This window comes from Tamandua tetradactyla, chromosome 3 (assembly GCF_023851605.1).
Source record: "Tamandua tetradactyla isolate mTamTet1 chromosome 3, mTamTet1.pri, whole genome shotgun sequence".
In the NCBI taxonomy this organism is placed as follows: Eukaryota; Metazoa; Chordata; class Mammalia; order Pilosa; family Myrmecophagidae; genus Tamandua; species Tamandua tetradactyla.
In genome coordinates this window covers 29,944,305-29,958,219 of record NC_135329.1, presented here as the reverse complement: position 1 = coordinate 29,958,219, position 13,915 = coordinate 29,944,305, and the positions used below count along the sequence as shown (strand labels likewise).

Below are 13,915 nucleotides of genomic sequence, written 5' to 3'. Positions count from 1 at the left end.
GAGAGCAGGGTCACTTAAGTAAACTTCCATTAAGGGAGGAGTGAGGCACAGGAGGTCAAAGAGCTAGGACAGATGCATGGTCTGCTGCCAAGTCAAGCATGGAAAACACTCCCCACAGATACCACAGAAAAATGTGCCAGAATGGTAATGCTACTTACTTTAAGTTGCATAATAATGGGTGTTTTTTTTTCCTGGTCTTTACACTTTGATGTGCTTTCCAACTTTTTAAAAGGCATATGGGTTACTTTTACAAACCAAAAGTATAAGGCAAAATGTGAAAGCTGTAGACATTAAAAACAAAACAAGACCACTGTTCTTGTGTTGTCCAGAGACCCTGAGAGAGAAAGAAAGCTCAGATGAGCCACACAAAAAGTTCACAGCTAAAGACAACAATGATTTAAAAAAAACATTATTTCCTATAATTCTGAAGATGTCACCTGGCTGTAGGTCAGTGAGTCTCACCCTGGTCAGGCTTGCCTACTCCTCACTAGCAAAACAGAGTGGAACTGTCGAAGGTTCCTGCACAAAAAAGGGCAGTCAATAAGGAGATGACTGCATTACTTGGTACACCTGAAGGCCAACAGTCAGCTCCTTCCCACTATCTTCCCCTCCAATGGGGCTGAAACTTGATATCCAGTGCTTCAAACCACTTTCTTCCTTCCACTCTCTAAAACCAAATAATAATGATGGTCAGTCTTTACAGAATTTTTTTATTCTTCTGTTCTACTATTATTATTTTCATTGCAGAAACGTAAATACATTTTGAAACTTGGCCAGTTTTTTTCAGCTCCTTAATGATTGTGGGAAAAGTAAGATAATATTTAAAAGACTTGAATAAGTTTGGGGGTTGTTGAGGCTAGCAAAGTTTCTTGCCACTTAGCTTTATTTCAAGGAAAATCAATCAAATTAGAGGCAAAATCAAATCCCTCACAGTTTGAAAAAATATATAATAGAGCTTCACATTCACAAGGGATCTACACTAAAATCTCTCTGAATCCCAAACTTGTAAATAGCACCATAGAACAAAATTGCCCCGTTTATTAGTCAGTACTCCTTTGATTTCAAAAAATGGAATACATAGAAAGGGAGTGAATTGGAGGAAAGAATTCAAGGAACGGTTGAACAACCAAACACGAAAAGACAGGGGTATAGTTAAGCCTCTGGAAAAACCTAGAATCAGGGACATTCACACAACCAAGATGCTCTCCATCTCTCACATTAATGTATCTCTCTGCAAGACACTTTTATAGCCCATTCCGCAAGACAGGAAATACAGCCTGTGGAAATTAAAAGAACAAGAGTTACCACTGGCAAGGAGTTCTTCAACGTTTTTCTGCTTTTTGTTTTTGTTTGGTCTTTTGGGGCGCATGGTCTGGGAATCGAACCTGTATCTCCCACTTGGAAGACAGGCATGATTTTTCTGCTTTTAAGTTAAAATTCCTGGGAAGAATCTCTGGCCAGCTTAGGTCAGGTATTCACCCTGGACCAATCAGCTGTAAGAATATGGCAGTTCCTTCCAAAATCACATGGTTAGAGTGAAGGAGGAACAGTTTTCAGAAAACAGGAATGCTCCACATACATATAGACAAAGAAAGCGGTCTGTAACACTCTGGTAAAAAGGAATGACATAAAACTGAAAAACATAAGTGATATTTCAGACCTTTACCAGAACTCACTTTTTATGTAGCAAAGTTGCAGTGAGACATAGGGGCTGGCCTTTTCCTAAGCTCTCTCACTAGCCAAGAGCTTCTCTCCTATATCCTAGAGTCACAATATGAAATATTCAAAATCATTCTACCTTAGCAAAATTCCAAGCAATTATGTGCCATGGACCTTCTAATTGCTCACAGGTGGTAAATTACAAATCATAAAGGTCTAGCACATGTCAGAGAAAAATATTTTCAATGGCAAGTGCTTTTCTGAAATGAACAGATATACTGTTTTGTTTTGTTCTGATTTTAAAGGCAGGATGGTTCTCAATAAGCCTATATCTTGACTCAACTTGACACCACCTGCTCCTTCACAGCCACTCAATCATCAACTAACTCCTGTTGTCTCTACCTCAATAGCAACTCTCCCATTAGTTCATTCCTCTCTATCTACTACTATCCCTGTTCAGGTTTTTCATCATGATCAGGTCAGATCATTCTCTACATAGTAGAGAAAGAAATATGATGACAAGGCCCCTGTTTGCTAAATATATATTGATAGTGAATGCTGTTTAGTCCCAAAGTACAAGATTAATGAAGCCAAGACAAGAACACAGGCATGGGAATCAGACAGTTCTGGTGTGAATCCGGCCCTATTAATCTCTGGATGACCACAGCAAATCATTCAATCTGAGTCTAAATTTCTTATAAAACATGCATTATAATATTTGTCTTGTAGTGACATTGTGAAGATTAAATTAGGTGACATATTTTAAAGTGCGTAGAAAATTGAAGGAATATTCAACGTATGCTGCTAATATTTGTCTTTATGCAAATTTTACAAAGGTCAATAATCAATAATACAAGTGGAGTGCAGAGGGTCAAAAAATGAAATCTGTCCCCTTCTTTCCATCTTTCTTTAGCTCTCAGGATCTGTCATTTTTTCTCTAAGTCTAAAAGTTTTGACTAAATAGTAGTTCTCTGTTTAACAACCATAAAGCACTTTTTTGATGAGAAACCATGGTCTGAAGGAAAAGATCTAGAGTCATTCTTTCTTGGGACTGGGTATAGCCAGACTCTATTTAAGGAGACATAAAAGGAAAAGTTTGAGAATGCTAATTTCACAAATATTTTAGTAAACTTTGAGTAACTTGAGATGTTCCCAGCATATTTTGAACTTAATGATTGGTATGTAGGTGTGAGATATGCCAGCAAATTTGAATGTTTGAAGGACTATGACTAAATTGGAGTATGAGAAAGGAGATAGGATTTCAGAAAGGCAAATACCTAATGTTTTTGTCCTAATTTTATATGATATAGATTGTTTATGTAATGAGAGAAGCTATAATTAGAGAAGATATTGCAATAGTGAACATGATTTCAACAATAAAATCTTTTGGAAAGTTACTTTTTTGAGTCAAATCCAGGATAAGGTAACTAATGTCATTGTGACTGGACATGATGAGGTCAATGGCTCTACAAAGAAAGCCAGACAAGTTTCTATCTTTTTTTCACCCTATCCCAAGAGCCTAAATTATCATGACTAGGGAAACCATTTCTGACACTAGAAATAAATATTGTGTTTCTTTTTAACAGTTAAAATTTATAAAACTCTGTGTCTCAGAAGGAACCTCTTCTATAGTTTACTAGAGACATGCAATGAAGGCATCTTTCTGGAGAGGATCAGGAAAAAAATTTTGTAATGTAATCAGTGAAAACTCACCTGTGAACATAGGTATTAAAAGCCATGGTGGAAGTTTATTAAGAACAATGATGTAAAGAACTAAACAAGCCGTTTCAAAAATCCTTATGGAAAAACAATGAACTAAGAACAATAAAAACTATTTTTAAAAAAATAAAAACCAGGTAAGTCAGCTCTCCCTACAAGATATCAAGACTTAAAGTAAGTTATTTTTAACATTCACAGAGTGTGATATTAACACAGAGATTACAAGGAAATAAATTAAATAAAAGAGGCTCCTAAAACCCCTGCCTCCATGGAAACTTATATAAGACAAACTTAGTAAATCAGTGAAGATAGAACAGACAATGCAATAAAGGAGCTGAACCAATTATTTATCTAAATGGAAAAAAAATTAATCACACCAATCACAAAATAAATTCAAGATGCATTACATGATTAACATGAAAAGTAAACTTTAGAAGGAAATATAGGAAATTATATTTATGATTTGGGAGGTAGTGGAAAAATGTTTAAAATAAGACTCAAAACCACAAATAATAAAGAAACAATTGTGAAAAAGTTGACTACATTCAAATCGAACTTGTTTGTACATCGAAATACACAATAAACAACATAAAGAGACGTAGAGAAGACATCTGTAGTGTTTGTAACTGATAAAGGATCAGTAATGAGAATATAGAAAGAACTATCACAACCAAAAAAAACCATTCTATATAAGTTCATCCTCCAGAACAACTACTAAATAAACAGAAACAGTACAGAACAGCTCCCAGAGCCACGTCAGTGACCGGACACACAGCGTATCCCAGTTTGGACCAGCTGGACTGGCTACAAACCTCCCCAGAACTGTGAGTTCCTCAAGCGGCAGCAGCCGGCGCCCCTCCCCCACAGGCTGCTTCCCAGAGGGGAAAGGAAAGGAAATTTACAGCAGAAGGGACTGAGCACAATTAAACGCCTATTGTGTAATTGATTAACAAATTCTGACTACTAAAAATAGGCCCCCAGCTCAGGCCAACCTGGTCAAGGCAGAGGTCACTCATTGGGCTAACGGAAAATGAGGAGAGGAGAGGAAACGGAGGTTTTTGTGGTTGTTTCTACAGAGGCTTGGCTGCCTCTGGATTCAGTGCGGGACTTATCAGGCTGCAACTGCCCCAGGCATAATCAGAAATGGGCTGCATTCAGGGCTGTCTCCCACCTGTGCCTTCTCTAGGGGAGGGGTGAAGCCCAACTCAGGTGGAATCCCTCCCTCAAGGAATTCAGACCCCAGGGCTTGGCAATTTGAAGCCATTAAAACCAGCCTAAAACCTCTCCTCTGTCTCCACCACGCCCCCAGCAGGGAGAGTCTGCCAAAGTTAAAGGTGCCACATCATCTTTTGCTGGTGGGACCCGCAGGCAGGCAAGTGCCACACACTGGGCAGGATAAGAAAAACAGAGACCAGAGACTTCACAGGAAAGTCTTTTAACCTGCTGGGTCTCACCGTCAGGGAAAACTGACTCAGGTGACTCCTTCCCCCTAATAGGAGGCCAGTTTATTCCAGAAACCTCGGCTGGAGTCTATAATAGCTACGTAGATCCTCCTAAGGGTGGAAAAGGAAAAGGCACCATACAAGCAGGGCAAGAAACAAAAAAATAAGAGCTGAAAAATTATCCTCTGTTAAACAAAACCTAAGCTAGAGGTCCAGAAAAAGCTGAACTGAAGGTCAAAGAACAGATAGACAACAAATTCATCTAGTAAGAAAACCCTAGGTAAGAGAAATTAAAGCAATCTCCAGAATAAACTAATTAAGGTAATTAAATGTTTAGACACCAGCAAAAAATAACAAATCACACCAGGAAAACTGAAGATATGGACCAGTCAAGGGAACAAACCAATAGTTCAAATAAGGTACAGGAGCTGAAACAATTAATTCAGAATATACGAACAGACATGGAATACCTCATCAAAAACCAAATCAATGAATTGAGGGAGGATATGAAGAAGGCAAGGAATGAACAAAAAGAAGAAATGAGAAGCCTGAAAAAACAAATCACAGAACTTATGGGAATGAAAGGTACAGTAGAAGAGATTTAAAAAAACAATGGAAACCTACAATGGTAGATTTCAAGAGACAGAGGTTAGGATTAGTGAACTGGAGGACAGAACATCTGAAATCCGACAAGAAAGAGAAACTATAGGGGGAAAAAATGGAAAAATATGAGCAGGGACTCAGGGAATTGAATGATAATATGAAGCACATAAATATACGTGTTGTGGGTGTCCCGGAAGGAGAAGAGAAGGGAAAAGGAGGAGAAAAACTAATGGAAGAAATTATCACTGAAAATTTCCCAACTCTTATGAAAGAACTAAAATTACAGATCCAAGAAGTTCAGCGTACCCCAAAGAGAATAGATCCAAATAGACGTTCTCCAAGACACTTACTACTCAGAATGTCAGAGGTCAAAGAGAAAGAGAGGATCTTGAAAGCAGCAAGAGAAAAGCAATCCATCACGTACAAGGGAAGCCCAATAAGACTATGTGTAGATTTCTCAGCAGAAACCATGGAGGCGAGAAGACAGTGGGATGATATTTTTAAATTATTAAAAGAGAAAAACTGCCAACCAAGAATTCTATACCCAGCAAAATTGTCCTTCAAAAATGAGGGAAAAATTAAAACATTTTCAGAAAAAAAAATCACTGATAGAATTTGTGATCAAGAGACCCGCTCTGCAAGAAATACTCAAAGGAGCACTAGAGACAGGTACAAAAACAAAAAAGAAAGAGGTGTGGAAAACAGTGTAGAAAGAAGGAAAATTAGATATGACATATAAAATCCAAAAGGCAAAATGGTAGAAGAAAGTACTACCCATACAGTAATACACTAAATGTTAATGGATTGAACTCCCCAATCAAAAGACATAGACTGGCAGAATGGATTAAAAAAACAGGATCCTTCTATATGCTGTCTACAGGAAACACATCTTAGACCCAAAGATAAACATATGTTGAAAGTGAAAGGTTGGGAAAAGATGTTTCATGCAAATAACAACCAGAAAAGAGCAGGAGTAGCTATACTAATATCCAACAAATTAGACTTCAAATGTAAAACAGTTAAAACAGACAAAGAAGGATACTATGTACTAATAAAAGGAACAATTCAACATGAAGACATAACAATCATAAATATTTATGCACCAAAAAAGAATGCCCCAAAATACATGAGGCAAACACTGCAAACACTGAAAAGGGAAATAGACACATCTACCATAATACTTGGAGACTTCAATTCCCCACGCTCATCAATGGACAGAACATCTAGACAGAGGATCAATAAAAAAACAGATAATTTGAATATGAAAATAAATGAGCTAGACTTAACAAATATTTATAGGACATTACATCCCACAACAGCAGGATACACCTTTTTCTCAAGTGCTCATGGATCATTCTCAAAGATAGACCATATGCTGGGTCACAAAGCAAGTCTCAACAAATTTAAAGATTGAAATCATACAAAACACTTTCTCGGATCATCAAGGAAAGAAGTTGGAAATCAATAATAGACAGAGCACCAGAAAATTCACAAATATGTGGAGGCTCAATAACATATTCTTAAACAACCAGTGGGTCAAGGAAGAAATTACAAGAGAAGTCAGAAAATATCTCAAGGCAAATGAAAATGAAAACACAACATATCAAAACTTATGGGACACAGCATAGGCAGTGCTAAGAGGGAACTTTATTGCCCTATATGCCTATATCAAAAAAGAAGAAAGGGCAAAAATTCAAGAATTAACTGTCCACTTGGAAGAACTGGAGAAAGAACAGCAAACTAACCCCAAAGCAAGCAAAAGGAAAGAAATAACAAAGATTAGAGCAGCAATAAATGAAATTGAGAACATGAAAACAATTGAGAAAATCAATAAACCAGAAACTGGTTCTATGAGAAAATCAATAAGATTGATGGGCCCTTAGCAAGATTGACAAAAAGAAGGAGAGGATGCAAATAAATAAGATCAGAAATGAAAGAGGTGACATAACCACTGACCCCACAGAAATAAAGGAGGTAATAACAGGATACTATGAACAACTTTATGCTAATAAATACAACAATGTAGATGAAATGGACAACTTCCTAGAAAGGCATGAACAACAAACTTTGACTCAAGAAGAAACAGATGACCTCAACAAACCAATCACAAGTAAAGAAATTGAATCAGTCATTAAATAGCTTCCCAAAAAGAAAAGTCCAGGACCAGACGGCTTCTCATGTGAATTCTACCAAACATTCCAGAAAGAATTAGTACCAATCTTGCTCAAACTCTTAAAAAAAATTGAAGTGGAGGGAAAGCTACCTAATTCATTCTATGAAACCAACATCACCCTCATACCAAAACCAGATAAAGATATTACAAAAAAAGGAAAACTACAGACCAATCTCTCTAATGAATAAAGATGCAAAAATCCTCAACAAAATTCTAGCAAATCGAATCCAGCAACACATTAAAAGAATTATACATCATGACCAAGTAGGATTCATCCCAGGTATGCAAGGATGGTTCAACATAAGAAAATCAATTAATGTAATACACCATATCAACAAATCAAAGCAGTAAAATCACATGATCATCTCAATTGATGCAGAGAAGGCATTTGACAAGATTCAACATCCTTTCCTGTTGAAAACACTTCAAAGGATAGGAATACAAGGGAACGTCCTTAAAATGATAAAGGGAATATATGAAAAACCCACAGCTAATATCATCCTTAATGGGGAAAAACTGAAAACTTTCCCCCTAAGATCAGGAACAAGACAAGGATGTCCACTGTCACCACTGTTATTCAACAATGTGTTGGAAGTTCTAGCCAGAGCAATTAGGCAAGAAAAAGAAATACAAGGCATCAAAATTGGAAAGGACGAAGTAAAACTCTCACTGTTTGCAGATGATATGATACTATATGTCGAAAACCCTGAAAAATCCACAGGAAAACTACTAGAGATAATAAACGAGTACAGCAAAGTGGCAGGTTACATGACCAACACTCAAAAATCTGTAGTGTTTCTATACAGTAGTAAGGAACAATCTGAGGGGGAAATCAAGAAACAAATTCCATTTACAATTGCAACTAAAAGAATAAAATACTTAGGAATAAATTTAACTAAAGAGACAAAAGACCTATACAAAGAAAACTACAAGAAACTGTTAAAAGAAATCACAGAAGACCTAAATAGATGGAAGGGCATACCGTGTTCATGGATTGGAAGACTAAATATAGTTAAGATGTCAATTCTACCTAAATTGATTTACAGATTCAACGCAATACCAATCAAAATCCCAAACACTGGGCCATGGTGGCTCAGCAGGTAAGAGTGCTTGCCTGCCATGCCCAAGGACCCGGGTTTGATTCCCAGTGCCTGCCCATGTTAAAAAAAAAAAAAAAAAAAATCCAAAATCCCAACAACTTACTTTTCAGAAATAGAAAAACGAATAAGCAAATTTGCCTGGAAGGGCAGGGTGCCCCGAATTGCTAAAAGTATCTTGAGGAAAAAAACCGAAGCTGGAGGTCTCATGCTGCCTGACTTTAAGGCATATTATGAAGCCACAGTGATCAAAACAGCATGGTACTGGCATGAAGATAGATATATTGACCAATGGAATCGAATAGAATGTTCAGATATAGACCCTCACATATATGGACATTTGATCTTTGATAAGGCAGTCAAGCCAACTCACCTGGGACAGAACAGTCTCTTCAATAAATGGTACCTAGAGAACTGGATATCCATATGCAAAAGAATGAAAGATGACCCGTATCTCACACCCTATACAAAAGTTAACTCAAAATGGATCAAAGATCTAAACATTAGGTCTAAGACCATAAAACAGTTGGAGGAAAATGTAGGGAAATATCTTATAAATCTTATACTTGGAAGCAGTTTTATAGACCTTACATCCAAAGCAAGAGCACTGAAGAAAGAAAGAAATGGGAGCTCCTCAAAATTAAACACTTTTGTGCATCAAAGAATTTCATCAAGAAAGTAAAAAGACAGCCTACACAATGGGAGACAATATTTGGAAATGACATATCAGATAAAGGTCTAGTATCCAGAATTTATAAAGAGATTGTTCAACTCAACAACAAAAAGACAGCCAATCCAATTACAAAATGGAAAAAAGACTTGAACAGACACTTCTCAGAAGAGGAAATACAAATAGCCAAAAGGCACATGAAGAGATACTCAATGTTCCTGGCCATTAGAGAAATGCAAATCAAAACCACAATGAGATATCATCTCCCACCCACCAGAATGGCCATTATCAACAAAACAGAAAATGACAAGTGCTGGTGAGGATGTGGAGAAAGAACCGCACTTATTCACTGTTGGTGGAAATGTCAAATGGTGCAACCGCTGTGGAAGGCAGTTTGGCGGTTCCTCAAAAAGCTGAATATAGAATTGCCATATGACCCAGCAATACCACTGGTAGGTATCTACTCAGAGGACATAAGGGCAAAGACACAAACAGACACTTGCACACCAATGTTTATAGCAGCATTATTTACAATTGCAAAGAGAAGGAAACAGCCAAAATGTCCATCAACAGATGAGTGGCTAAACAAGCTGTGGTATATACATATGATGGGATATTATGCAGCTTTAAGACAGAATAAAATTATGAAGTATGTAACAACATGGATGGACCTTGAGAACATTATGCTGAGTGAGACTAGCCAAAAACTAAAGGACAAATACTGTATGGTCTCACTGATATGAACTGACATTAGTGAATAAACTTGGAACATTTCGTTGGTAACAGAGACCATCAGGAGATAGAAATAGGGTAAGATACTGGGTAATTGGAGCTGAAGGGATACAGACTGGGCAACAGGATTGGATACAAAAACTCAGAAATGGACAGCACAATACTACCTAACTGTAATATAATTATGTTAAAACACTGAATGAAGCTGCATGTGAGAATGATAGAGGGAGGAGGGCTGGGGACATAAATGAAATCAGAAAGAAAGATAGATGTTAAAGATCAAGATGGTATAATCTAGGAATGCCTAGAGTGTATAATAATAGTGAAATGTACAATGTACAAATTTTAAAAATGTTTTTGCATGAGGAAGAACAAAGGAACGTCATTATTGCAGGGTGCTGAAAATATATGGTAATTAATATTTTAAAATATCACCTTATGTGTGAGACTAAAGCAAAAAATGTTTATTTGTTACAAAATTTATATTTTGACTAGAGCATTTCCTAATATAACTTATGTAGATAGTTTGATTGAATGCCATAAGTACTTGGAGTCTCAGGTAGGACATGAGAGTTTGTTGGTTTGTCCAGAGTGATGCCCCAATAAATCCCAGAATGATTCAATCAGTGAGTGGAAAAGTATTTACAAAGCCCCCTTCGGGGAATGGTGAGAACAAGGAGAAATTCAACTTCCCCAAGTTGAATTCTTGATATTCTCACAAGCAGTGTGGACAACCAAACCTATAGGCTGAGCCCTCAGTCTTGGGGTTTGTTCATATGAAACTTAACCCCACAAAGGATAGGTCAAGTTTACTTAAAATCTAGGCCTAAGAGTCACCCCCAAGAGAGCCTCTTTTGTTACTCAGATGTGGCCTCTCTCTCCAGCCAACACAACGAGCAGTCTCACCACCCTCTCCCTCTCTACATGGGACATGACTCCCAGGGGTGTGGACCTTCCTGGCAACGTGGGACAGAGATCCTGGAATGAGCTGAGACTCAGCATCAAGGAATTGAGAAAAACCCTAGAATGAGCCGAGAATTAACATTAAGGGATTGAGAGAACCTTCTTGACCAAAAGGGGGAAGAGTGAAATGAGACTAAGTGTCAATGGCTGAGAGATTCCAAACAGAGTCAAGAGGTTATCCTGGAGGTTATTCTTACGCATTAAATAGATATCACCTTGTTGCTCAGGATGTAGTGGAGAGGCTGGAGGGAACTGCCTGAAAATGTAGAGCTGTGTTCCAGTAGCCATGTTTCTTGATGACTGAACAGTGATATAGCTTTCACAATGTGACTCTGTGATTGTGAAAACCTTGTGTCTGATGCTCCTTTTATTTACCATATCAACAGAAGAGTAGAACATATGGAATAAAAATAAATAATAGGGGGAACAAATGTTAAAATAAATTTAGTTTGAAATGCTAGTGAAAAATAAAAGCGAAGGGTAAGGGGTATGGTATGTATAATCTTTTTTTTTTGTTATCGTTTTATTTCTTTTTCTAAATCAATGCAAATGTTCTAAGAAATGATGAATATGCAACTATGTGATGATATTAAGAACTACTGATTATATATGTAGAATGGAATGATATGTTAATATTTTTGTTTGTTTGTTCTTAATTTTTTTAATTAATACATTTTAAAAAATCACTCTATAGTCAAAAAAATAAAACATACATAGGTAATTCAACAAAGAGGAAACACAAATGGCCAATAAATGTATGAAAAGATGTTCAATCTTATTAATAATCAGGATAATTCAAACCACTGAGATACAATTTCACATGATGAGACTGGCAAAAAAAAATTTTTTTAAGTCAGACAATATTAAACATTACTAAAGTTATGGAGAAGGAGAAGCTCTCATACATATCATCAATTGGTACAATTAAGGTAGAGAAAATTTTGGCAATATCAAATAAGGTTGCAATGTGCATTCACTATGACCCTAGAGCAATTTCAGCTCTAGGTAAACAATCAAGAAATTCTTGCATACATATACAAGGAAATTGGTACAAGACTGGGCCTGTTTATCCATCTATAAATTTATCTGTATTTGCATATATAGTAACAGGATGAAAGAATGCACTGTAATGATAAATACTTAATTCAAGATAATGGCTGCTTCTGGAAGGGAGAGAGGAGGGTGGGATAGAGGGAAGAACAAGGGGCTTCAGTTACATCAACACTTTTTTAATGAAAAAAATATAAAAAAGTGAGGTAGTGATAGTATTCTTTGTACTTTTCTGAATATTAGAAACATTTCATAATAATTTTTAAAAGTCTGACTGTATTTATTCACTATTCATGAGTATTAGCAGTATTCATTCATTACCACCTCTGGAAGATATGAGCATTCTGTATAGTTGGGCAACTGCAGAACAGCAGAGCTGGAGAAGCCATATTTTTCCTAAAGACTCAGAGGCAGGAAATGAGGATGGTTCAACACTGTGAGGTGTGTACAGGAGGCATCAATTCTTTTTTTCTGAGCAGATGGTGCTGTTCAGTGACTTCATTGTCCTCAGAGGCTCTTTACCTTCTGGAGCCCCAGAAGTGTCTGACTGAGAGGGGCTGAAACTGCGGGGTTCCTATGCCCTCACTTTGTCAGCCAAGAACTGGCTCAATATGGGGCTGCATCCCCTACTTTACTTGTAGTGGAGAATTCCCTAGCTGCCCCAGTCTGCAGCCACACCCCAGGCAAGAATTGGGAATTGGGCCTCCAGCTGCTGTTTTCCCCAAAGGTGGTGGGTGGGCACCAGAAACTCTGTCCACAGTTTCTCAGACTCTTTGCTTGAGATGTCCTCCCCTGTCCCCCAAGTCCTTAAACAGTTTGGATAGTTTCTTTGCTTTTAGCAAAGACTTTGCAGTTCCCTCCCTATTCCTCCATTTTGGAAAATCCTCCTTGCTGCCCTTTTGTACTCTACCTTCCCCAGTGGCTAAGTCATGCTATGGATCCCCATGAGTTTGGGACTCTGTGTCTAGATATAAGTAGGGATCTGTCTTACTGCTGTGAGAGATTTAATAGTCTGTGTCCCTAGTGGGAGGTGGGAGGGACTTCAGCTTCTGCACTGGGACCAAGTGAGGATCTGGGGAGAGGGCAAGCCAGTAGGGGATGGAAGTTTCCTACTTGATATTTTTATCTTTCTTCAATTCAGCATTTGTGGGATCCTTCTCCAGTCTATACCTTCCTCCAGAGTTCTGTACAAGTGAGAATTGTCTCTTTTTTATTTTTTTGCTGACTCTCTGGGAAGAGGTTTATAGTAGCTGTTTACATCGCCATGTTGGTGACATCATTCTTGGGTGTTATACATGTTTAGTCCTTACAACAATGTACTACTACCTTCATTTTATAAATAAGGAAACTGAGGCCCAAAGAAACAAACTTATTTTCCCAAGATCATACTGTTAAATGGTAGAACCAGGATTTGAACCCAGATCATCAGTCTTTGCATATTTGTTAAATTAATAAACAAGTAATGGCTCAGAAATAACTTGACAGCTTAAGAGAATTAGTAATTAGACTAAAAATAAAACCCAACCCACCTGTTCTCTGCTCATAAGACTCTAACTTAATGTAGACATTGATTTGGAACCAAAGCATCTGTGAAAACAAGTGCTATGAAGAATACAAGTAAAAGAAACTACTTCCCACAAGAACTCGCCTATTAACAGAGCTGTTTATGTCAATCAATTACATCTGAGGAAAAAAGCCATGTAAAACAATGATAATAGAAACTATTATGTTTTTGTATTTAAAATAACTTGGGAAAAGTGTACTATAGAAAAGTTTAGAGCACAGATGAGCTTAAAAATTTTTAAAT

General features: G+C 37.2%; 1 protein-coding gene across 9 annotated transcripts in view; it reads right to left on the bottom strand.

The window, feature by feature from the left end:
- The window catches only part of EXTL3 (exostosin like glycosyltransferase 3), a 279,381-nt gene that overhangs the window by 220,143 nt on the left and 45,323 nt on the right, over positions 1–13,915 (bottom strand). Inside the window, exons 1-3 of one of the 9 annotated variants that reach the window (XM_077152896.1) lie at positions 1,218–1,575; positions 438–519; positions 159–334 (exon numbers count right to left, since the gene is read on the bottom strand). The exons of 6 other annotated variants lie outside the window; for them this stretch is intronic. The gene's annotated coding sequence lies outside the window, so the exon portion shown is untranslated. Of the gene's footprint in view, positions 1–158; positions 335–437; positions 746–1,217; positions 1,576–13,915 lie in introns of those variants that run through there. 2 more of the 9 variants (XM_077152893.1, XM_077152895.1) reach the window with 2 other exon arrangements.